This window comes from Neofelis nebulosa, chromosome 7, assembly GCF_028018385.1.
Source record: "Neofelis nebulosa isolate mNeoNeb1 chromosome 7, mNeoNeb1.pri, whole genome shotgun sequence".
Classification (NCBI taxonomy): Eukaryota; Metazoa; Chordata; class Mammalia; order Carnivora; family Felidae; genus Neofelis; species Neofelis nebulosa.
The window spans coordinates 12,176,024-12,198,985 of record NC_080788.1 but is presented as its reverse complement, the minus strand read 5'-3'; the positions used below and the strand labels follow the sequence as shown (position 1 = coordinate 12,198,985).

Genomic DNA, 22,962 nt, shown 5'->3' with positions numbered 1-22,962 from the left:
CAGGCTCCAGGCTCTGAGCCATCAGCCCAGAGACGGACGCGGGGCTCGAACCCAGGGACCGCGAGATCGTGACCTGAGCCGAAGTCGGCCACCCAACCGACTGAGCCACCCAGGCGCCCCCCTTCTTGAATTTTTTAAATGTGAATATTGATTTTGGTCATGTTTTGAAAGTACATGATACATAAATAATTTTATTTCTTATAAAGAAGTCTTTAGTTGTTGTCAAGTCATTTCATGGGTGTCTTGTCTTCCTGAATGTGGAATACTCTTCAAGGGAAGAGACTGTTTTATATTTCTTTGTATTCTCCCATAGCACATACACAATTCTGGCACATAGTGGGTGTTCAAAAATATTTGTTGAATAGAAAATAATGTAATTTGGTGCTCAGATAGAAGTTAGTTAACATAAAAGTTAAAATCAATAGTTCTGGGTATTGCTTTAATGCTGATTTGTGTGTTTTAAAGCATATCACTTATTGTTTATATCATAAATTGCTAATCTGGAAAGAAGAAAAAAAACAAGATAATTGATGGAATTCTTTCTTGAAACTATATAGGGAAATGCAAAATGCCCTTTTAATTCATATGCATCTACTTGTAACCTTAATAAATTGATTTAAAGACCCTTCCAGAGCAAGTATGGAAACATAGAGATAATCTCAAGGTTTTAATTATTACAAAATTTAAAAAATTTCAATATAAGGTCTATTCTGTGCATTTGTAAGAGATTAGATTTGTTTTAACACACTTGGTAAGGTATTTGTAATCTACAGCAATTCCTTTATCATCAAACACGTTTGTTTGTTTGTTTGTTTGTTTGTTTGTTTTTATTCTCCTGTACATGAGAAACATGCAACAAAATTGTTACGGTAACACAATGCATTTACCAGTGAATTTATCTCTTTTCTACAGTTTCATGAATGAATGGACAATATCACTTGATTTGGTATATTGATTCCCTTCACTGACTCCCTCCCCTCGCCCATAGTCATTTACTTTCAAAATATCATTGCCTGCTGAAGAAATTAGCTGGCATACTACCAAAAGGAAGTATATTTCACTAAATGGAGTTCCTGAAATGCAGCTTTTGTTTTTTTGTTTCTTTCTGCTCTGCCAGCAACTTCAGATTATGAGAAAGTATATTCTCCGCATTGCGTAGCAGAACACAGTTCAGGACTGTTCCAGAAGGTGCAGCTGCTATTTGGTACAAAGTACAAAGCAGGGGGAAAGCTTGAGGAAGAGACTGAAGAAACTTTTGAAGAAAAGATCTGTTTTCCTTTCTGAAATGAAGGAAACAGTTTGATGTGGAGTGAAGTACTAGGCCCTCCTAGTGAAAAAGCTAACAGAAAAGGAGGCTGGTCCAATGTGAAAACAGAATTGGAGGCAGAGCTGGAAATAAGGTCTCTTAATGAGGGAATGAAAAGGACAAGGTTCAGTGAAAACCATAGTGAGCAAAATTCTCCCAGCAGATTGAAAGGACTTTGCTGCAAAATTCCTTAATGAAGGAAACCCACAGGTTTGCTGGGATGCCGGTAGGCTAGATGGCAGGAAATTGGAAAATTTTATTAAGCTTGAAAATAAAGATTCAGGGGCGCCTGGGTGGCTCAGTCGGTTAAGCGTCCGACTTCGGCTCAGGTCACAATCTCACGTTCCGTGAGTTTGAGCCCCGCGTCGGGCTCTGGGCTGATGGCTCGGATCCTGAAGCCTGCTTCTGGTTCTGTGTCTCCCTCTCTCTCTGCCCCTCCCCCGTTCATGCTCTGTCTCTCTCTGTCTCAAAATAAATAAATGTTAAAAAAAAAAAAATTAAAAAAAAAAAAGAAAATAAAGATTCAGATGCTGGTCATAATAGCCCATGTATGTAGCTCTCTGTGCAACAACGGACAAATGACCAATTGCCAACTGCCAGCTTGTGACCAGAAAGCAGGAAAGGTGGCCCAGTAAAAAAAATAAATAAAACAAATGCCTTGTCATTGCGGAGGAAGGAACAGTGTGCTGTATTTATTGTGGTCTCTGCATTGTTTCCATTGGTAAGAGTAAGAAAGAAAGAAAGAGGGAGGAGAAAGAGAAAGAAAAAAGCAAAGAGACCGATAGTAGAGAAATTCTCATTTCAAAGAGAATAAAGGAAAAGGAGAACAGGACGAAGAAGAGGTGGGAGCCGACGGTTAAAGATGTCATTTTGGGGTGCCTAGGTGGCTCAGTCTGTTAAGCGTCCGACTCTTGATTTCAGCTCAGGTCACCATCTCACAGTCTGTGGGTGCGAACCCCACATCAGGCTTTGTGCTGACAGTGTGGATCCTGCTTGGGACTCTCTCTCTCCCTCTCTCTCCCTCTGCCCCTCCCCTGATTGCTTGCTCACTCTCAAAATAAATTTTAAAAGCTTAAAAAAAAAAAAGATGTCATTTCAATTTCTCTTCTCTACAGTTCTGAAGCCCACTTTTATTCCCATTGTACAGGTGAGGGAGGCTCAAGGCCACATAGCTATGAAGGGATAGAGCCAGATAGGACCTGATGACAACGATTCCCCTCATTTCCATGCCACACGTGACCATTATCAGCAGTCGGTGCTGAAGAGGGTCATCTGTCAGCTGTGGCTCATCGGTAAATGTGCAGAGGGGAAGTCAGCATGTGGGGCATTACCTGCAGAATTGTTGCTGTAACATTAAGTTACATTTCACCTCTGGGAAAGAGGTAATGAAGGACACAGAAAAGCTTTTAACTCTTTTCCACACAGGAATGGAAATTGCAACTGGTCATAATGACATGCTAAAAGCCTTGGCCTTTAAAAAAAAACCAAACAAACAGAAAACTGGATTAGTTTATCCTGGAAATGAAAAGCTGAAAAGAGATGTAATGTTCTGTGATACAAAAATTACTGATATATTTAAATCATCACCATGCACACACACACATACACACACACACACACACACACACACACACACACACGAGAGAGAGAGAGAGAGAGACAGAGAGAGAGAGAGAGAGAGAGAGAGAAGGTGGGGGGGAGAGAAGGAACGGTAACACAGTTGAGTGTTTACAACTACAGGGGCAAATTATAAACACTTAATTTGGGATTTTCTGCTCTCTCTCAAAACATTGTGGATCTCTTGGAATTGAGGGACTGGTTTCATGTGGTCTTGTCTCAATGCAGAGGTTTATGGGCTGAGTTGTTTCTTTGTTGGTGCTGACAGTTGGTTAGAAATTACAAGATGCAGATTCCCATGTGGTGTCGGGCCCATCGTTTCACAGAGGAGAGCGCTGGGGTCCCAAACCCTCCTGGGTGCCCCCTGTCATTCTGAACCCCCTTCAGTCTGAAGACTCCTCAGTTAGGTATCATTCACTTAGTCCCCAAAACTACTGTGACCTCTTACTCCAGGGAAGGGCAGTCAAGGGGCACTGGAATCCCCTTTGGACCCCAAGCAAGGCACAAGGGCCCTAAGTTCGACTCCAAACCCTATACTTTGTCCTCGTCACAGTGCGCCTCCGTCCTAGCTCTGGTCCCTGGATCTTATTTTTTTTTTTTTCAATGTTTTTTTATTTATTTTTGGGACAGAAAGAGACAGAGCATGAATGGGGGAGGGGCAGAGAGAGAGGGAGACACAGAATCGGAAACAGGCTCCAGGCTCCGAGCCATCAGCCCAGAGCCTGATGCGGGGCTCGAACTCACGGACCGCGAGATCGTGACCTGGCTGAAGTCGGACGCTCAACCGACTGCGCCACCCAGGCGCCCCTCCCTGGATCTTATTAAAAGTACAAAATACAGTGTCCTCTTAACTGGCTAACGCAAAAATGAGACAAAAAACCCCATCGCAGAGAAAATGAACTTGTTTTTAATTAGTTAATTATTCCTATTTTGGGAAAAATACACAGCATAAAACTTAACCATTTTTTAATTTTCATTTCAGAGAGAAAGCACGCATAAGCGGAGGAGGGGGGCAAAGGGAGAGAGACAGAATCTTAAGCAGGCTTCATGTACAGTACAGAGCTCAATGCAGGGCTCAATCCCATGACCCTGCAATCATGACCTGAGCCAAAATCAAGAGTCAGACACTCAACCCACTGAGCCACCCAGGCACACCCCCCATCTTAACTATTTTTAAGGGTACAGCTCAGGGCAACCATCATCCATCTCAAGAACATCTCGCAAAACCGAAACTCTGTTTCATGAAACAGTAACTCCCTATTCCTCTTTCCCTCCAGTCCCTGGCAATCACCATCCTACAGTCTGAATCCATTATTTAACTACTCTAGTACCTCATATAAGTGGAATCTTATAGTATTTGTCCTTTTCAGCCTTACTTCACTTAGCATAGTGTCCTCAAAATTCATCTGTGTTGTAGCATGTATCAGAATTTCCTTCATTTTCAAGGCCAAATAATATTCCATTGTATATACGTCACACATTTTGTGTATCCGCTTATCTGCTGATGGACATTGGGGTCACTTCCACCTTTTGGCTATTAAGCTGGTTTTTAAAATCTTGCATTTGCCTAGAAATTTTTCTTAAAAATTTGAAAGCACTTTTCCATATATGATCTCGCTTTATTCTCCATATCTTCTTCATTGCATTTAGAGATAAATTCATAGGGTTATTATTTTACAAGTTTTGAAAGTGAAGGCAATCACAAAAGGTGGAAAACAACCAGGGAAGGCATGCCACAGCAACCAGTCCATGGAGAGGCCTTATCAAAGGCAAGGCAAGGCAAGAGGCTCCCAGTTCTGTTCTCCAGGACGGCCCTGGGTGTTGGGTTGCCTTTGGCACACTAGAGAAGTCCAATACCAGGTCGGAACTGGCAGGAGAAGGGTAGGCTTGCCCTAGATTCTGATATTTATCATCCACTTCCCTGGTGTTTGATCACAGGCAAAAAATATAATAGGTTCAATGTTTCTCTAATATAAATGAAGTCAGAACACAAAGAAAATCAACTCGCTTGTAATTTATTTGTTAAATCTGACATTTGTACAAAACAGGATTAGGGAGATTCCCACCATGGTTACCCCTATCAGAGGGAAGCTTCTATAGAATGAATGACTAGAGAAAACAGCTGAAGAATATGACAAGTATTTGTCGCGCTCACCAACAGATGCTATGGATGTTAGTCACTCAGCAAACATTCTTAAATGTTTATTTTTGAGAGAGTGTGTGTGAGCGGGGGAGGGGCAGAGAAAGAGACGGGGACAGAAGATCTGAAGGGGGCTCTGCGCTGACAGCAGTGAGCCCGATACAGGGCTCCACGTCATGAACCGTGAGATAATGACCTGAGCCGAAGTGGGACGCCCCTTAGCAAACATTTTTAAGGACCTGGTGGGTATTAGCACTTTCACATGGGTTGTCTCACCTTGACCTTGCGAGAACCCTCTGTGGCAGGCCTGTTTCGTCACATTGTACAGGGTTAGTACCAGGCACAGTGCTGAGGGCAGCACAGCAACCGGGGGGTCCCGGCCCGGCTCCACCGTTACCAGCGGCACCGCCTGCCAAAAGGACTTGACCATCCCCAAGTTTCAGTTTCCACATTTCTAAAATGAGGCCCGTAGTAATGTCCACCTCCTAGAGCCATCACAAGGATGGGGAGAGATAAAGCGTGCAAGCCACTGAGCGCAACGCCTGGCACACAGCTGGTGTTGAGTCTGCTTCGGCCAGTATTATACACACGCATTCACCTGAGTTCACCTGGTCACCAAGCCCATGAGACATCTATGCCTAATATGCCCATTTTCCAGATGAGAACACAGTGGCTAAGAGAGGTTCAATAGCTGCCCGAGGGCCTGCGTGTTGGTAGTAACAACAGAACTGGGGTTCAATGCCGGTGTCTGGTTGTCCAGATCCTGGCTCTGCTCCATTTTACGGCTGTCTGTGGAGCTGGAGCCCCCCGGGCCAGGAAGTCTTCGAGGAACAATGATGCAAGCCGCACTGTCCTGGGACACCTGCAGGCAGCTGTCCCTACTGCGGCAGGGGGAGGCCAGCGGCATCCTTAACACAAACAGCTGCCCAGTGGGTCCTCAACCTGCACACCCCAGCTCGCCATGAGTCATGCCAGTGACCTGGCCCCTGCTCATCTGCCACCCCGAGACCTTTCTTGTGTCTGCCCACCCGCACCCCCTCGTCCCCTTTCTCCTCTCACCTCCTCTTTGCCTTCCCACAGCTGTATTTCCCCTCTCCATTTTCCTCTCCCTCCTCTCTCTCTTCCTTCTAGGCAGCCTCATTTGGAACGGAACTAAATTATTCTGTGTTCGTGAAACAAGGCGTTAAAGTTTCCTGTTCTGAAGTTTTTAAAAGCAGATGAATTGAATTTTTAGGCCAGGCTTTTAAAAAGCCTCAAGCATCAGTAGCTTGGAGAGATAGAAGAATATTCTGTAAGGAAAGCCAATCTAGCAAAATGTTCATCGTAGAGAGTCTAAGTGGTAAATAGATGGGTGTTCATTGCAAAATTCTCTCAAGTTTTCTGTGTGTTTCAGAATTTTCATGATGTTGGTGGGGTGGGGGGGAATCCAAGGCTTTCAATGAATTTTTGTTGTGAGGAGGGCTGAGACAATGGCCTCAATATAAAAAAAGGTTTCTCATCAGTCCAGGCAGAGTGCATTCGGGCCTTCCCAGTGTCCGTCCCTCTTTCGGAAGGGAAATCACTGAGGGGCTCGCCCAGGGCCCACAGTGGAGCGAGCCATCTCCAAACAAAGCCAGGCAGAGGCAGACATCGGGCTGTCTGCTTTTCAAGGAGCCTCCCCAAAAGCTTTCATCTCAGGGAAGAGAATGTGAGAACTGAGCTGACTTAAGTTGCTCAGGTCCCTTCATACCTACGGCTGAGAAACAGCCATAGGTCGGTAGCCTTCAGAGAATGCCATCATCCTGCTCACTCCTTATGTGTTGGTCCACATCACTCAGAATCACAGGCGGTGCCTCCAGCGGCAGGAGTCACGGAACCAGCCCAGTCCCTGGCACAGAAGGTCCTGCTGTGAAAGGTGACAGAGGCATATCTGGCAGGGCATATTTGGGGAGGCTCACAGTGTCCTTTCATTGCTGCTGCTACCCGATCTCAGTGATCAGTCGAGCTGCCGTCCGGATGCCTTTTCTGAGCTGCCCCTCCACGAACGGACTGTCTTCTGACTACAGTCCTATGGAGGACAGTCCAGCGGTAATAATGCCTTGCTGGCTGGGGGAGGGCAGGCCAGAGTCTCTGCTCCCTTCCTCCTTGACACACGTGACATACGAGAGCTCAGAGGGGCCTGCGCAGCAGTGCGACAAAAGGCATGAGCAGATTCAGTACGCTGACTGTCGGAGCTCAGGATCAGAAATGGCCTCACCAGTCACTACAGGAGACTGGTTATACAAATCATGGCAGAGCCCTGCAACAGCTTTACAGCCTCTTTTTCAAAAAGGGAGAGTGTGTTTAGGTATTGACAAGGAAGAATTTCCAAGCTGCATTGCTAAATAAAGATAAAAAGGAAGAGAGAGGGAACAGTGTGTATAGTGTGTGCCCGTTTGTGTGGTTTAAAATACATCCCTCTGTGGCTACAGATGCAAGACTATCTTTGGATGTACCAGAAAGAGGTTGTCTCAGAAGGTGAGGGCAGGAGGGCAGGGGTAGGATGAAGACTTACTCACTAGACACAATACGCTTTTTCTGTTATTTGACTTCTGATTAGGTGTATGTTTTCTTTTCTTTTTTTATTTTTTACTTTGTTTTTGAGAGAGAGAGAGAGAGTGCTCGAGCAGGGGAGAGAGAAAATCCCAAGTAGGCTCCTCACCCAACATGAAGCCCGATGCAGGACTCGATCCCACGACCTTGGGATCATGACCTGAGCTGAGATCAAGAGTCAGACACTTAACCGACTGGGCCACTCAGGTGCCCCCATGTGTGTATTTTCTATTTAAAAAGACATACTTATGTCAAAAAAATAAAAACGAGACCAGATTCTCAAAGCAACAACCTGGGGACTGTAGTATTCAAGGTGTCCAAGCTCCCTTTTCTCCCAGATACCTGAGTCCCAGTAATTAATTCAACCTCGGGCCTGGAGGAATAGAGACCAGCTTATGGCAGATAGTGAGGACCTGCTAGGGAGACCCCTCGCCCACAGCCTGAAGCAGGGTCTGTTCGGGAAGCTGCATTACCACCACTACCACCAGCGCCCAAGGGCACCATTTACAGCTCTCATTTCTGGTTTCCAGGCAGCTGGTTTGATTAGAGGGGAGGAAAAGAGAGGGGGAAATGCAGCCAGGTTGGAGTTGTTTTGTTTTTTTTGTTTGTTTATTCATTTATTTTTTGAGAGAGAGAAAGAGAGAGAGAGAGAGAGAAGGATAGAGAGAGAGAGAGAGAGAGAGAGAGAGAAAGAGAGAGAGAGAGAGAGAGAGAGAGAGAGAGAGAGAGAGAGAGAGACCCAAGCAGGCTCTAGGCTCCAAGCTGTCAGCACAGAGCCCGAGGCAGGGCTCGAACTCACAGACCGTGAGGTAATGACCTGAGCCAAAGTTGAATGCTCAACAGCCTGAGCCACCCAGGGACCCCCAGGTTGGAGTTTAGAAAGGAATGTGTGGCCATGTCAGTCAGCGTGGGTGTTTCCAAGTGGGCCTCTGCCAAGATTTCCCGGGGGTTATGGAGCTGTGGTGTCTCGAATTCTGACTCCCGGGGACACTTAGACCCTAGCCTTTGATGGCAAGCTGTCTGGGCTTCCTCCCTGTCCTGGCTCTACCCTTGACTGGCTGTGGGACTTGGGACATAATGAAATTTCTAAGACTCCATTCTTTCTTCTTTTTCCTTTTTTTAATGTTTATTTATTATTGAGAGACAGAGAGAGAGAGAGACAGAGTGAGAGCAGGGGAGGGGCAGAGAGAGAGAGGGGGACACAGAATCTGAGGCAGGCTCCAGGCTCTGAGCTGTCAGCAAAGAGTCCGACATGGGGCCCAAACCCACGAACCTCAAGATCATGACCTGAGCCCAAGTCGGACGCTTAACCAACTGAGCCACCCAGGAGCCCCTAACACTCAATTCTTTCATTCAGAAAGTAGGAGGGAATGTAAGGATGGGGAGAGAATAATTCTGCTAAAGATGACATGGGGTGGTTGTGAAAATTAAGCTTTCAGTGAATGCTGCCTAGTTTAGCAAGGTCATAGACTCTGGAGCCAGACTGCCTGGGTTTAAATAACTTTGGAAAAGTTATTCAACGTCTTTGACTCAGTTTATTCACCTGAAAAATGGACACAATAATGGTACCTATACAATAAGGATTTTATGAGATATACCTAACTTACCACCTATAAAATGCTTAGCATAGCGCCTGGTCTATAGCCAATTTTTGAGCTGGATAAGGTCTTAACCCAACCTTTTATTTTTAATAATGAGGAACTATGGTCCAGAAAGCAGAGAGGGACTTGCCCAAGAGTTGACTGTTTATTAGTGACACAGCCAGGAGTATAACCCAGTCTCCCAACCTCCAGTCTAGAATATTTTCCACTGTTTAGGCCAAAATGTTTTCTCATGTTCTGGTATAAAATTAGAAAGAAGTGAGGAAAAGCCTGTTTTGGATCAAATAAAACAATACCGGGTTCAGATTCAGTGTGTGGCCACAGCCCAGTTTCTTGACCTCTCTAAACCTACTCCTCCTTGGGAATAAGAGGAGGATAAAAATATGAGCCTCATAGTGGTGTTGTGGCAAGTGAGCTTTGACATGTAAAATGCCTGGCACAGGGCATTTCTTAATAAATGATAATAATATCAATGCCAGTTAACATCAGGTGCTAGTGTAATGAGGCTCACGAGTCCCACGTCTGTGAATAGATGGCTTTTACTCCTCACTCTTCCCAGGGCTTGCAACCTAACTGGATAAATCCCAGTGGGGATAATTATTAACGATACAGACTCATTTGGTAGCAATGATCTTTTAAAACAAATTGGAAATGCAAGAATAAGCTGTCTATTATCAGGTAGGGATGAGTTGGTATTAGGACTATGAAATATCCTAGTAAATAAGGTTGGTTTCTAAATTGGGTCATGATATTTCTGACCCAAAGTAAGTCTGGCATCAGCAGGAAAATGCAAATTAACACCACAATGAGAAACAACTCCACACGAGTCAGAAGGGCTAAACTCACACTTGCTAAATACGCATTGTTAGTAAGGATGGTCTGGAACCCACACACACTGCTGGAAGGAATGCAGAACGGTAAAACCACTTTGGAAACCAGTTTGGTAGTGTCTTATAAAGTTACCCACAATCTTACTATATTAATTATCTATTGCTGTGTAGCAAATTGCCCCCAAATTTAGTGGTTTAAAAGAGCGTGCATCTTTTTTTTTTTTTTTCTTTTTAAAAAATCTCTCATAGTTTCTGTGGGTCAGAAATTGGCTCAGGGCACAGTCTGCTCCACCACGTCTGGGCACGGCTGGAAAACTAAAGGCTGGGGATGAGAGCACCTGAGGGCTGGCCCACCCACATGTCTAGAGACGAGGTTGGCATTGGCCAGGGGCTGTTGCCTGGAGTCCCCTCACGTGGCTCCTCTGCTTGGCGCGGGCTTTCTCAGTGCTGTGCCTGGGTTGGTTCCCAGTGCAAGCCTCCCAAGAGAGGAGACGGAGGAAGCGAGAGAGGGAGAAAGGGGAAGAGATAGAGAGGTAGAGAGAGAGAGAGAGAGAGAGAGAATACCTGAAAGGAGTTATCAAGAGAGTTATGAAGAGTTATCACGTCTTGGGGCGATTGGGTGGCTCAGTCGGTTAAGTGTGCAACTTTTGATTTCCACTCGGGTAATGATCTTGAGGTTTGTGAGTTTGAGCCTCACATCATGCTCTGAGCTGACAGCACGGAGCCTGCTTGGGATTCTCTATCTCCCTCTCTCTCTGCCGCCCCCCCGCCCCCACTCGCGCTCTCTCTTTCTCAAAAATAAACAAACATTAAAAAAAAGTTATCACATCTTTCCCATTTTTAAACTCTCACAACGGCTTCAACCTGGTAAGTAACCTCATAATTAAGCGAGTGAATTTTTCAAACCAGGCGTGTTAACCTCTGTGGTGGTTAATTTTGTCAGTGTGTCCAGATGTGTGGCCATTATTCAGGGTGTTTGTGTGAGGGTATTTTTGGATGAGCTTAACATTTAAGCCAGGGAACTAGAAGTAAAGCAGATTGCCCTTCATAATGTGGGTAGGACTCATGCAACCGGTTAAAGAACTGAATAGAACAAAGACCGACCTCCCCCAGCAAGAGGGAAGTCCGCCAGCAGACAGCTTTCAGACTTGAACTACAATATTGACTCTTCCTGGGTCTCCAGAGTGTCCGTTCACCCTGCAGATTTTGGATCTGACACCCTTTATAACCACAGGAACCAATTTCTTGAAACAAATCTCTCTCTCTCCCCATAGGTTCTGTTTATCTAGAGATCCCTGACTAATACAACCTGGTTTCGTAAATACCACCAAAACCATAGACTTCTTGTTTGGAAGTTTTTGTCTTGGTTCGTAACTACAAATAGGATTTTCATTTAACGTATTTCCTGTGCCACTTCTTAATAATAGACAATGTACCCCTAATACCCGGCATTTACATAGTGGCTGTAAAGCTCATAGCAAGGTGGCAGTTCTCAGCGGTTTTGCGAGGAGGACGGGAACAGGAGCCATTACATGGCTCATCAGTTATCTGTTGCAAAGAAGCTGTGCTCATCAGCGCAGAAGTAAATCTTTCATTACTGGAAAATGTGAATCAACTCAAGTGAAACAGGGTTCTGTCAGCTTATAAAACTTAATTATGTTTCTAACTCCATAAATTCATCCAAGTAAAGACGTTTGAAAACACCTAACTTCCAGTTTGAACCGACAGAGAATTAATGGCAAGAATGCAAACGTACACAACACCTTAAAAAATTTCTGAATTTCTTAACTGTGTCCTTCCAGCACGAGCGTGAGCTTTATATTTTTGTGTCCACTCGGCATCAGAATCGCCCCATTTCCTCTCATATGACCAGCTGCAGAAAATTCTCGACTTTCAGAATAAGAACATTTCCCCCATCCCCCCACCCCCACCAAACAAGAGAATATGGAGTGGGAGAAATCGGTGCGTGGCTTAAGTTTTTCACCCTTGTAGAGTTAAGAAAAACACTTCAGCATGAGGACAAAGCTCCCTTGTTTAAGAGCCTCCCCAGCTGCACTTCAACTAAATATATCCTGGGCAGAATGTTTTCATTTCTCCACCCCTCTCCTGGAGCCAATCACAGGGTGACAAACAGCTCAGAGGCCCCCGGGGACTGGCACGGCGGAGGTGAGGCCTCGGTTACAGGCTTCACCTTCCTTTCCCGGGCTGGCCTGCTCTGTGGCCGCCCCGCTTCCCCCAGAGGCTGCAGGGAGCACAAGGCAGGCTCACGGAGGGCTCCACCCAGGGAGGAGGCCTGCAGGGGTTAACTCGGAGGCCTCTGCCTGGAATTCAGGCACCACCTGGGCTGACAGCATGAATGACTCATTGTTTCCCCTCTGAACAGTCTGAGGAGTGCTTCTCGGTTGTCAATAACCGAGGCAAAGTAAAATTGTTGCTTCCCTTTCAACATAACCAATTTTCTAAAACTGAATATAGAACTGGAAATCTGGAGAGTGTGTTTCTTCTGCAGCAACCGTAGCCAAGGTTACTGCTTTGAGTTGGTCTGCAGGGACAAAGGATTTAAATTTATGGTCTACAAACAGAAAGAGGCCTAAAGCCAGGGGTCCTTTCATTTACAGCTGCGTGACAGGTCCTATAACACAAAGCAAAGTTGGTTTAAACCTCTAGTCTGCCTAAACCTGTGCTCTGACCGGATTCAGTACTAGATTTGTATGACTCATGCATTGTATAAAGGGAAATTTTGACTGATCATTTCCCAGAGCCAAATTGAAGACGCACATGCACGGAAGCCCACAGATGAGTCTTCCGCACCCCTATTTCTAAAGTAGCATGTTAACAATAATGCCCCACCTCGGATTGTCCTGTATGGCACCCTTCCTTGATGTCAGCGAGTTTTACGCTCCTTGGGAAACTGGATTGGTAGATTTTTCTGGACTGTGGGATCTCTTGCTTTCCATAAGTATAAATTTAGCCCCAAAACTTGAGAGCCTGACTATACAGACATTGTACTACTTTTCTGCATTTGGGTCACACGCAACACATTTTGAACTCTTGTTTCCGTGGTCCTTTCCATTTCCTTATCTACAGTTTAGGTATCTCCAGGAAAATGGTCAAAAGGAAGACATAGAAAGACAAGAAAAAAGTCCTGTGCAGATTTAGGATCTAGGCTCCAAGTCAAATCTGGGAGGTTAGCACACAGCAGAGGGTTTTCCTCATCAAATTAAGTAACGGCCCTGAATAGATTCCAAGTCAGTTTGACTTAGAATAAGGAAACGAACAGTTGGTGTTGAAGAAAAGGGAATATGCATGGGATGTGAAGATTAAATTGGGTGATTAATAAAATGGCAGAGATGCCGTCATTGTGATCACCATCAGTCAGTTTACATATCCTTCAAATCACCGCAGCAATAGGAGACTGGTTTGGTTTTGGCTGGTTTCCTGTGATATATACAGGGCTACTCCATACCATGGATGGAAACTCATGCAGATTCTGCATTGGAAAGAATCAAAATAACAAAAAAATAATTGCCCTCTCTTTCAAATCAATGCTATAATTTGGCAAATTGAGTATCTTTCTTTGATTGTCAGTATCCTTTAAAAAAAATTTTTTTTTAATGTTTATTCATTTTGAGACAGAGAGAGAGAGAGAAAGAGATGGGAAAAAAACAAACAAACAAACCCTGACCTAAAAAGAAAAAGGAACGTGGCAGGCACACTCGAGATTCTTAGGTTAGCCCTTCTCCATTTGTCCGAAGGCCAGTCCTCCCTCCCCCATTTCCTTGGCTTGTTTGTCTCTCTCAGCCATGGGCACAAATACGGAAGCTGTAAGATTATCAATTGCTCAGGGCTCAGATCTTTGGAGAAACTGTCTCCCCTGAGCCCATCAATGTAAATAAATCTCCGATCCTCCAAGATCTCTGCTCCAAGAGTGCCACTTGGTTCTTCCGTCAGTGATTTAGCCTGGTTCCCCAACCGGGAAACCCAACCCCGCTGGCTCCTTGTTGCCACTGGTCTGGGACAATGGTGGGGTGGTGATGGAACGGGGAATCTCAGAGGAAAAGGGTGTTCCTGCCAGGTTGTTCGGCAGCTTCCAAACCCTATTGCCTCCGTCTGACCCTGCTCCGTCTTTCCACCGGACTCGAAGAGACTTAGCAGGTGAGGGCCTGGACCCGATGATGGAACTGGTAAGATACTATGCCCCAATTCAGTCAAGCCTGCCCATAGGGGTAGAAGGGGGACCTGATCACTCCTCGGAGACCTCAGAGGTCTCACAAGTAGGAATTCTGTGGGAGGGAATGTAATAACCTCTGGTGTGTATGTGAGTGTGAGTGTGCAACTCGGTCTGGCTTGCCTGCCAAGTTCGACTTTATGGCTCCACAGATGGGCACCCTTAAGGTCTCCAGAAGTCTACAGAGTCTGATTGGGCTCTCCTGCGTCGTGATGAAAGGCATATGGTCCAGGGCAGCATGAGAAATAGGCTCTGACTGTAAGTCACAAAGCTGAGTCCACTACGGCTAAGCCTCACCAAAGCTCCTTCCGGACACGGCCAGTCAAGCATCTGGTCTCCTTGTTTGAAGGGACCACCCTCCCTTTGTCTGTCTTCGCGCCACCAGACATAGGGAGACTCAGAAATGGGATCAAAACAGAATAAGCCCACAGTCCTCTAGACTATGCTCAAAAATTTCAAAAAGGGGTTCTTAAGTGATTATGGAATAAGGATAATGCCAGGAAAGTTAAGGACCCTACATAAGTTAGAACGGCCTACGTTCAGTGTAGGATGGCCCTTAGAAGGGACGTTAGATGTCCAAATAACCCAACGAGTCTAGCTGGTAGTCACCAGGGATCCAGGTCACCCTGACCAATTCCCACACATCTACTCTTAGCTGGAAATTGCCCAAACCCACCCCACCCCCACCCTTGGGTGCGATTCATCCATAGCAAACAGGGCCAGGCAAGGGTCCTAGCCACCTCATCCGAAAAACCAAAGACACAACAGAGGCCCAGCTCTCCTCTAGTGTTGGCCGATGACCCAGAGGACGATCCTGTCCTTCCCCCACCCTATGACCCACCAAGGCCTACAGCTCCCGCTGCCCAGGGACCTGACACCCATCTACCTTTCAGCTCTCCTCCTCCCCCCACTCTGCCCCCTGGGTGCTGAGGATTCACTCGCACCTGGGGGGGGAGGTGGGGACAGACTACGCCCCCGACCTGGTCCTAGCGCCCTTCAGATGCCGGTACAGGAGATGCGGGAACCCAAGAGGCAAAATGAAGACGGAGCAATCCAGCCCGGCTGTTCCATGACGTGTTATCAGCCTTTCTCCACCACTGACCTCCTCAACCGGAAACACAACACCCCGTCCTACTCTGAGAAACCACAGGCAATGGTGGATCTGATGGAGTCCCTCTTCCGGACTCAGCGGCCAACTTGGGAAGACTGCCAACAGCTATTCTGTACCCTGATTAACAGAGAAGAGAGAAGGAGGGTGATGAAGGAGGCCCCGCGATATCTAGAGGAGCATGCCCCCGCGGGAATCATTGACCCTGTTGCCTGGGCTAGGGCGGCCGCTCCCAAAGAACACCCAGCATGGGACTTCACCACAGACGACAGACAGGCCCACATCCGCTGATACCAGGAAACCCTCCTCTGGGGAATCCAAGCAGGGGCCAGGAAACCCATGAACATGACCAAGACAACATCAGTCACCCCACGACCAGGGGAGTCCCCCGGGGACTACTACGAAAGACTTTATGAAGCCCACCGGGTCTACACTCCATTCGACCCTGAGGCACAGGAAAGCCAACAAATGGTAAACCCGTCCTTTGTGGCTCAGGCCCCCCCAGATATCCCGAGGAAGCTTCAGAAACTAGAAGGCTTTGCTGGTACGAATATCACTCAGCTAATAGAGGTCTCCAAAAGGGTCTACGTAAACAGGGAGGTCACAGCTGAAAGGGAAGCTGAAAAGAAATTAAAGAAAAAGGTCACCCTCCTCACTGCTACCCTAAACGAAAAGGATAATACAAAGATGGGGAAACCTCAACCACCAAAAGGGGGGAAGCCCAGAGCCCCCTTGGTGAAAGATCAATGTGCCTATTGTAAGGAAAAGGGACACTGGAAAAATGACTGTCCTAACCATAAGGGGACCCAAAAGCCTAGCTGATACAAGGAAGAACCCCAAGAAGGAGACCTCATCGGCCTCACAGAAATAGACTCAGACTGAGGGGGACCGGGCTCTCTCTCTCGGCCCCCACGAGCCCACGATCAGAACGAAAGTGGGGGACCAAACAGTGACTTTTATGGTTAACACTGGAGCTGAGCACTCAGTCGTCACTTCCCCAGTGGCTCTTTCAGCCAAAGACTGCAACCATCCTTGGGGCTACTGAGGCGTGGGCAGTACAACAGCCTTTCTGTCAGGCTCAACAATGTGAACTCTGGGGCCACAAGGTCTGACATGAGTTTCTCTACCTACCTGATTGCCCTATTCCCCTCCTGAGCTGAGATTTACTTTCCAAGCCTGGGGCTCGAATAACTTTTGAGCCCACGGGACACACCAGCCTCCGATTAAACCCAAAGCAGGAAGAGACCCTGATGTTAACAATCACCATGCCGAGAGAAGAATGGAGACTATTCTGTGCCCAGACCCGACCCTGTAGCCCGCCAGAGTTTAGGCTTGCCTTCCCTTCTGTGTGGGCTGAAGGTAACCCACCTGGACTAGCCCGAAATCAGGCCCCTCTATCACTGTTGAACTCGTCCCGGAAGCCCAGCCTCAGAGGCAGAGGCAGTACCCACTTCCACAAGAAGCTAAGATGGTCATCCAAGAGCATCTGGTCAAACTGAAAGAGGCGGGTATCCTAGTTAAATGCCATTCAGCTCGGAATATCCCACTCTTGCCAGTCAAGAAGCCAGGAGGAAGATACTGACCGGTTCAAGACCTATGGGCCATCAACAACATAACTATTTCTCTGCATTCAGTGGTTCCGAACCCATACATGCTCCTCAGCCAAATTCCAGGATCAGCCAGATGGTTCACTTGCCTGGATCTAAAAGGATGCCTTCTGTCTCAGCCTAGTTTCCCAGAGCTAACCACTGTTTGCTTTTGAATGGACTGAACCCAATACAGGACATCAAATGCAACTCACTTGGACCCACCTTCCACAAGGGTTCAAAAACTCACCAACCCTTTTCGGGGAGGCACTGGCTGCAGACCTTGCCAACTTTCCAAGAGAAGCCACGAGATGCACCCTCCTCCAGTATGTAGATGACCTCCTCCTTGCCAGCGACACCCAAGAAAACTGCACAGGAGGCACAAAGGCCCTCCTGCAGCTCCTGTCAGACTCGGAGTACCGAGTCTCATGGAAGAAGGCACAGATCTACCAGCAGCAGGTCCCATACTTAGGTTTCCTCCTCACCCAGGGAAAGAGAGAACTAGGGCTGGAAAGGAAGAAGGTCATCATCTCTTTGCCACAGCCCCAAACAAAGAAGGGCCTGCAGGAATTCCTGGGAGGCTGCAGGATTATGCCACATCTGGATCCCTGGGTTCTCAGCAGTGGCAAGACCCCTCTATGGTCTATTAGGGGGAACAGATCAGAAGCCCCCTGTGTGGACTGAGGAAGCGAGAACAGCCTTCACAGAAATAAAGACAGCTATAAGGCCGGCTCCATCTCTGGGCCTCCCAGACACAGAAAAGCCCTTCAATCTCTTTGTACATGAAAAAGACAAAATAGCACTCAGGGTACTCACTCAGACTGTAGGACCTTGGCCACAGCCAGGTGCATACCTGTCAAAGAAACTGGATCCTGTTGCCGCAGGGTGGCCACTATGTCTTAGGGCACTAGCGGCCACAGTCCTACTCATTAAGAAAGCAAACTTGCCCTGGGGCAAGGACTTAATGTCAAGGTCCCACACACAGTTATGTCCCTCATGAACACACAGGGGCACTGCTTCCTCTCCAACTCTTGGCTAACATGATACCAAGGGCTCCTCTGTGAAAACCCGTGGGTCACCCTCGAAACAGTAAGGACATTAAACCCAGCAACTTTCCTCCCCACGGAAGAGGGGGAACCCGACCATGACTGTTCCAAAGTAACAGATGAGGTCTATGCTAGCTGCCCAGATCTACGGGATCAAGCTATAAAAAATCCGGAGCTCACCCTGTTTAATGACGGTAGGGGTTACTTACAGGAGGGTGCCCAAAAAGCAGGTTATGTAGTGACCACAACTACTGAAGTCTTAGAAGCCAAGACATTACCTGAAGGGTGGTCAGCACAACGAGCTGAACTGTATGCCTTAGTCCGAGCTCTCACCCTCAGTGAAGGCAAACGAGCGAACATTTACACTGACTCTCGATATGCCTTTGTTACTGTACCTGTACATGGGGCCATCTATAAGGAAAGGGAGCTCCTTACTGCCGCAGGGAAAGCTATCAAAAACAAGAAAGAAATACTAAAACTCCTTGACGCCATCTGGCTTCCAAAGGAAACAGCAATCCTCCACTTTAAGGGACACTGGAAGGTAGACTACCCCACAGCGTGGGGAAAGCGCCTGGTAGATGAAGCAACCAAGGCCACAGCCGGCAAAGACACAGATAGGCCTGCAAGGACCCTGATGTCTCCAGTGAAAACCCTTCCACCCAGTTACATTGGAGGAGAAAGAAAATGGGCTGTGGCAGAAGGGGCCACCCTGACTGAGGAGGTATGATGGTTATGCCAGATGGATGTGTCTTTGTTCCATCAGCAACAGGGGGACACCTAGTCAAGGAGTATCACCAACTTGCTCATCTAGGAAAGACTGCATTAGAGGCCCTCCTCAAATAACACTACTACATCAGCCAATGGCCAGCGCTATGCAAAGCTACCAGTGAACAATGCATAATATGTGCTAAAAACAATGCTCAGTCTGCACCATGGCCCCCGCCAGGTGTCCAAAGAATAGGAGCTACCCCCTTTGAAGGTCTAGAGATAGACTTCACAGACGTGCGGCCGAGCAAGGGGTTCAGATACCTCCTGGTGATAATGTGCACATACTCTGGATGGGTTGAAGCCTTCCCAACCAGGATGGAATGAAGCCAAGACTTGGCTAAAGTCCTCCTGCGGGAAATCGTGCCCCAGTTGGGCCTGCCCTTAACAAGTCACAGTGACAATGGGCCCGCATTTGTGGCGGATATTATGCAGACCTTGACTAAGTCTCTCAACATTACCTGGGGACTCCACACCGCTTACTGGCCCCAGAGCTCAGGAAAAGTAGAGCAGATGAATTGCACCCTCAGAGAAACCTTAGCAAATTCCTGTCAAGAGACTAGCCTCCCGTGGCCAGATTTACTGCCCTTAGCTCTAGCATGCTTGCTGCACACCTGGGACATTAGGTTTCTCCCCCTTCGAGTTAATATATGGGTGGCCTCCCTCATGCCTGGGAAATCTTCCAGGAAACTTACATCAGGTTGGGGATAAAGGAATAAGTGAACAGCTTCAGGCACTGGAGACCACCTTAAATGAGTTACAAAGATATAGAGAGAGCCCCAATTCTCCTAGGGTCCCTAGTACATCCCTTCTTGCTAGGAGGCTCAGTCTGGGTCAAGGACTGGAAAAAGAAACCTCTTAAACCACAGTGGACTGGGCCACACATTGTTATCTTAACCACCCTTACCGCCCTTAAGGTTTCAGGCATCACCCCACGGGTTTATCATCCCAGGGTCTCAAGAGAGCCAGTCCTGAGGAGTCTCTGACCTGGAGAGCTGACCCAGACCCAGTAGACCTGCTCAAACTAACCCTCTGGAAGACTCCGACTCCTGAGACCTTCAGCCCTGCTCCAGCCACGTCCCAGAAGCTGGCTGGTCTAAGCCTGGCCGAAGCCTGAGGATTCGACGGATTAATTGGACCATCCTTAACACCCCTGTTCAAGCAACTCTGTCAACCCCTGCCTCTTGCCTTGCTTCTTGCCATCGGACTAGCAGAGGTTGCCTCAACAGATTGGACATGGGTCATAAAGCTTATGTTGGGTCTCACCTACCTCCTCTGGATGGGAGGGCTATTATGTATTCCTTAGATCTTATGCTAACCTCTCTCACCCTCACAATTATTGCATACCCACAATGTCCTGAGGATTGTTATAAGATGGTAACAAGAGGAAAGTCAGAGAAAACAAAAGCATTCAGCTCCCTCACCTCAACAGAAAATGTTACAAGGCTGGGGGGTGGGGGCTTTGTTTGCCAGTCACAGGATGCTGGGTCACATAAATTTTGGGCCACAGAGATTATCAAAACAGATGGACTCTGCAAAAACAAGGGCCTTACAAAAGGGAAGAAAGCCTGCTTTACTTACCTTCCCCTGTTGGGAATGTCAGATGGGGGAGGAATGCAGGATAAGGCCCTTCAAAAGGTTATAAAAAATACACAGGCCAAGCTGGTACAGCCATAAAGGCGACCACTCCAACACCCTACTGGGGCCTAAACCTCTCGGCCCTTAATCAAATGATTTCTGATTTCCCACTCTCTGGCGCTGGCCAACACCACCTACCAGGTCCTCCATGGCATAAACACCATCCAGATTTGCTGGATGCGTTTGCCTCTCCCCTGGAAGGGCTTACTTAGCCACTCTTGTCCCCTGGGACTGGGAAGCTCCTGAAAATCTCACAACAAATGCTACTGTCTTAATTGGGCCCTTGGCTACAGGGGTCCTTCTCACAAATGCTGTTAATCTAACTTGGATACTCCCTGAGGATACAGATGGGACCTCCCTATGCAGGAAAAACCTAACCATAGATAAAAATGAAACCCTATGCTCACCTCCCGGGGTTTTCTGCCTATGCTCCAATTCAGCCTATCAATGCTTAGAAGCCAACTGGACTCAGATGCGCTAGTCTTCCTACACCCCCCACCCCCACCACAGATATCTGTATACACTGAAGGCCAATTCCTGGCAGCCTTTAGCCCTAAGCCCCAGGCTAAACCAGGAGTCCGGCTACCTATCCTAAGACAAATAGGAATTGCTACAGGGATAGGAACCGGGAGAGGAGGCATAGACTCTTCTGTAGGACTATACCACAAGCTATCCCAGGAACTAAATGAGGAAGTGGAGTGGGTCGCTGACTCCCTGGTGACCTTACAAAATCAAATAAGCTCCCTGGGAGCAGTAGCCCTCCAAAATAGGCGAGTCCTCAATCTCCTTACTGCAGGAAAGATAGGCACTTGCATCTTTCTAGGAGAGGAATGCTGTTATTTTGTAAACCAATTAGGAGTAATCAAAACTAAAGTCAGGGAACTGACAGAAAGAATTCAACACAGACAACAAAAGGGTAACAGTCTTTGAAAAGGATGGGATTTCGCAAGTTGGACACCTTGCTCCCTGCCCTGGCAGGACCACTCCTTTCCATAACCTTGCTCGTAACCATTGGCCCACGCATCCTAAACACCCTGGCGTGCTTCATTGAAAAGACTGCCACATGCCAAACTGCAGCATGTATTTCAGCCCTTCAAGGATATCAATCGATAAGACAGAAAGATGACACCTACTAAAAGGAAGATTTTTAAAGGCATCAAAGTGGGTGAATGATGCGGGGGGAAAAACAAAACCCTGACCTAAAAAGAAAAAGGAATGTGGCAGGCACACTCGAGATTCTTAGGTTAGCCCTTCTCCATTTGTCCGAAGGCCAGTCCTCCCTCCCCCTCTTCCTTGGCTTGTTTGTCTCTCTCAGCCATGGGCACAAATGCGGAAGCTGTAAGATTATCAATTGCTCGGGGCTCAGATCTTTGGAGAAACTGTCTCCCCTGAGCCCATCAATGTAAATAAATCTCCGATCCTCCAAGATCTCCGCTCCAGGAGTGCCGCTTGGTTCTTCCGTCAGTGATCCAGCCTGGCTCTGTAACAGGGGAGGGGCAGAGAGAGAGGGAGACGCAAAATCTGAAGCAGGCTCCAGGCTCTGAGCTGTCAGCACAGAGCCCAACGTGAGGCTCAAACCCACACACCGAAAGATCATGCCCTGAGCCAAAGTCAGATGCTTAACCAACTGAGCCACCTAGGCAGCCGATTGGCAGTATCCTTAAAATAAAGCGAGGGATCGGGGCGCCTGGGTGGCGCAGTCGGTTAAGCGTCCGACTTCAGCCAGGTCACGATCTCGCAGTCCGTGAGTTCGAGCCCCACGTCAGGCTCTGGGCTGATGGCTCGGAGCCTGGAGCCTGTTTCCGATTCTGTGTCTCCCTCTCTCTCTCCCTCTCTCTCTGCCCCTCTCCTGCCCGTTCATGCTCTGTCTCTCTCTGTCCCAAAAATAAATAAAAAACATTAAAAAAAATTTTTTTTAAAAATAAAGCGAGGGATCAAAATACTTGTGCTGCTACCTTGGTTGAAGCTAACGAGAATCTGCAAAGATTCAATATTTCTCCGTTTTTGTAGACAGGACACAGTTATTACAGCATGCTTAGAGAAACAGCAATAATCAAAGCTTCAGTTTCTCACATCAAGCCACAAGTAAACGTGTAGTTCTCTGAATAAGCCTGTTTTTACATCACATACAAGGAATCTATTTGCCAACGAACTTCCTTAGCTACTAAAGATTGTGTGGTCCTTGTGCCAACAACATAATCGAGCATGACTGTTAAAATATCTGGAGGACTGTGATCAGATGGCAGAATAAACAAACCCTACTACGTGCTCTGGATTTTCTAACACAGAACGAAATGTGAATTTCTGGGCAGCTTTCTAGGTGCGGAAAGAGGCAATTTATTTCCATTTTCTCAGCAGCAGAGCCACCTTACCCAAACCTTACAGTGTCTTTTCAAGAAATCATGGAGTCTTTTCAAGAAATCACAGGTCTCAGGACTCCCAACTTTGCTTTCAGGTCCTTTCTATTGGGTGGTAGGTTCTTTTGGGTTTTCTCAAGTCCAAAAGAAACACAACTTGCATAGCCGA

The 22,962-nt window shown here is 47.1% G+C and overlaps 1 long non-coding RNA gene across 2 annotated transcripts in view; it reads right to left on the bottom strand.

Moving 5' to 3' along the window:
* The window catches only part of LOC131516085 (uncharacterized), a 41,852-nt gene that overhangs the window by 14,086 nt on the left and 4,804 nt on the right, over window positions 1–22,962 (bottom strand). The window contains exon 3 of one of the 2 annotated variants that reach the window (XR_009263850.1): window positions 21,570–21,916. The exons of the other annotated variant lie outside the window; for it this stretch is intronic. This is a non-coding gene — a long non-coding RNA (uncharacterized LOC131516085). Of the gene's footprint in view, window positions 1–21,569; window positions 21,917–22,962 lie in introns of those variants that run through there. 2 annotated transcript variants of the gene reach the window in all.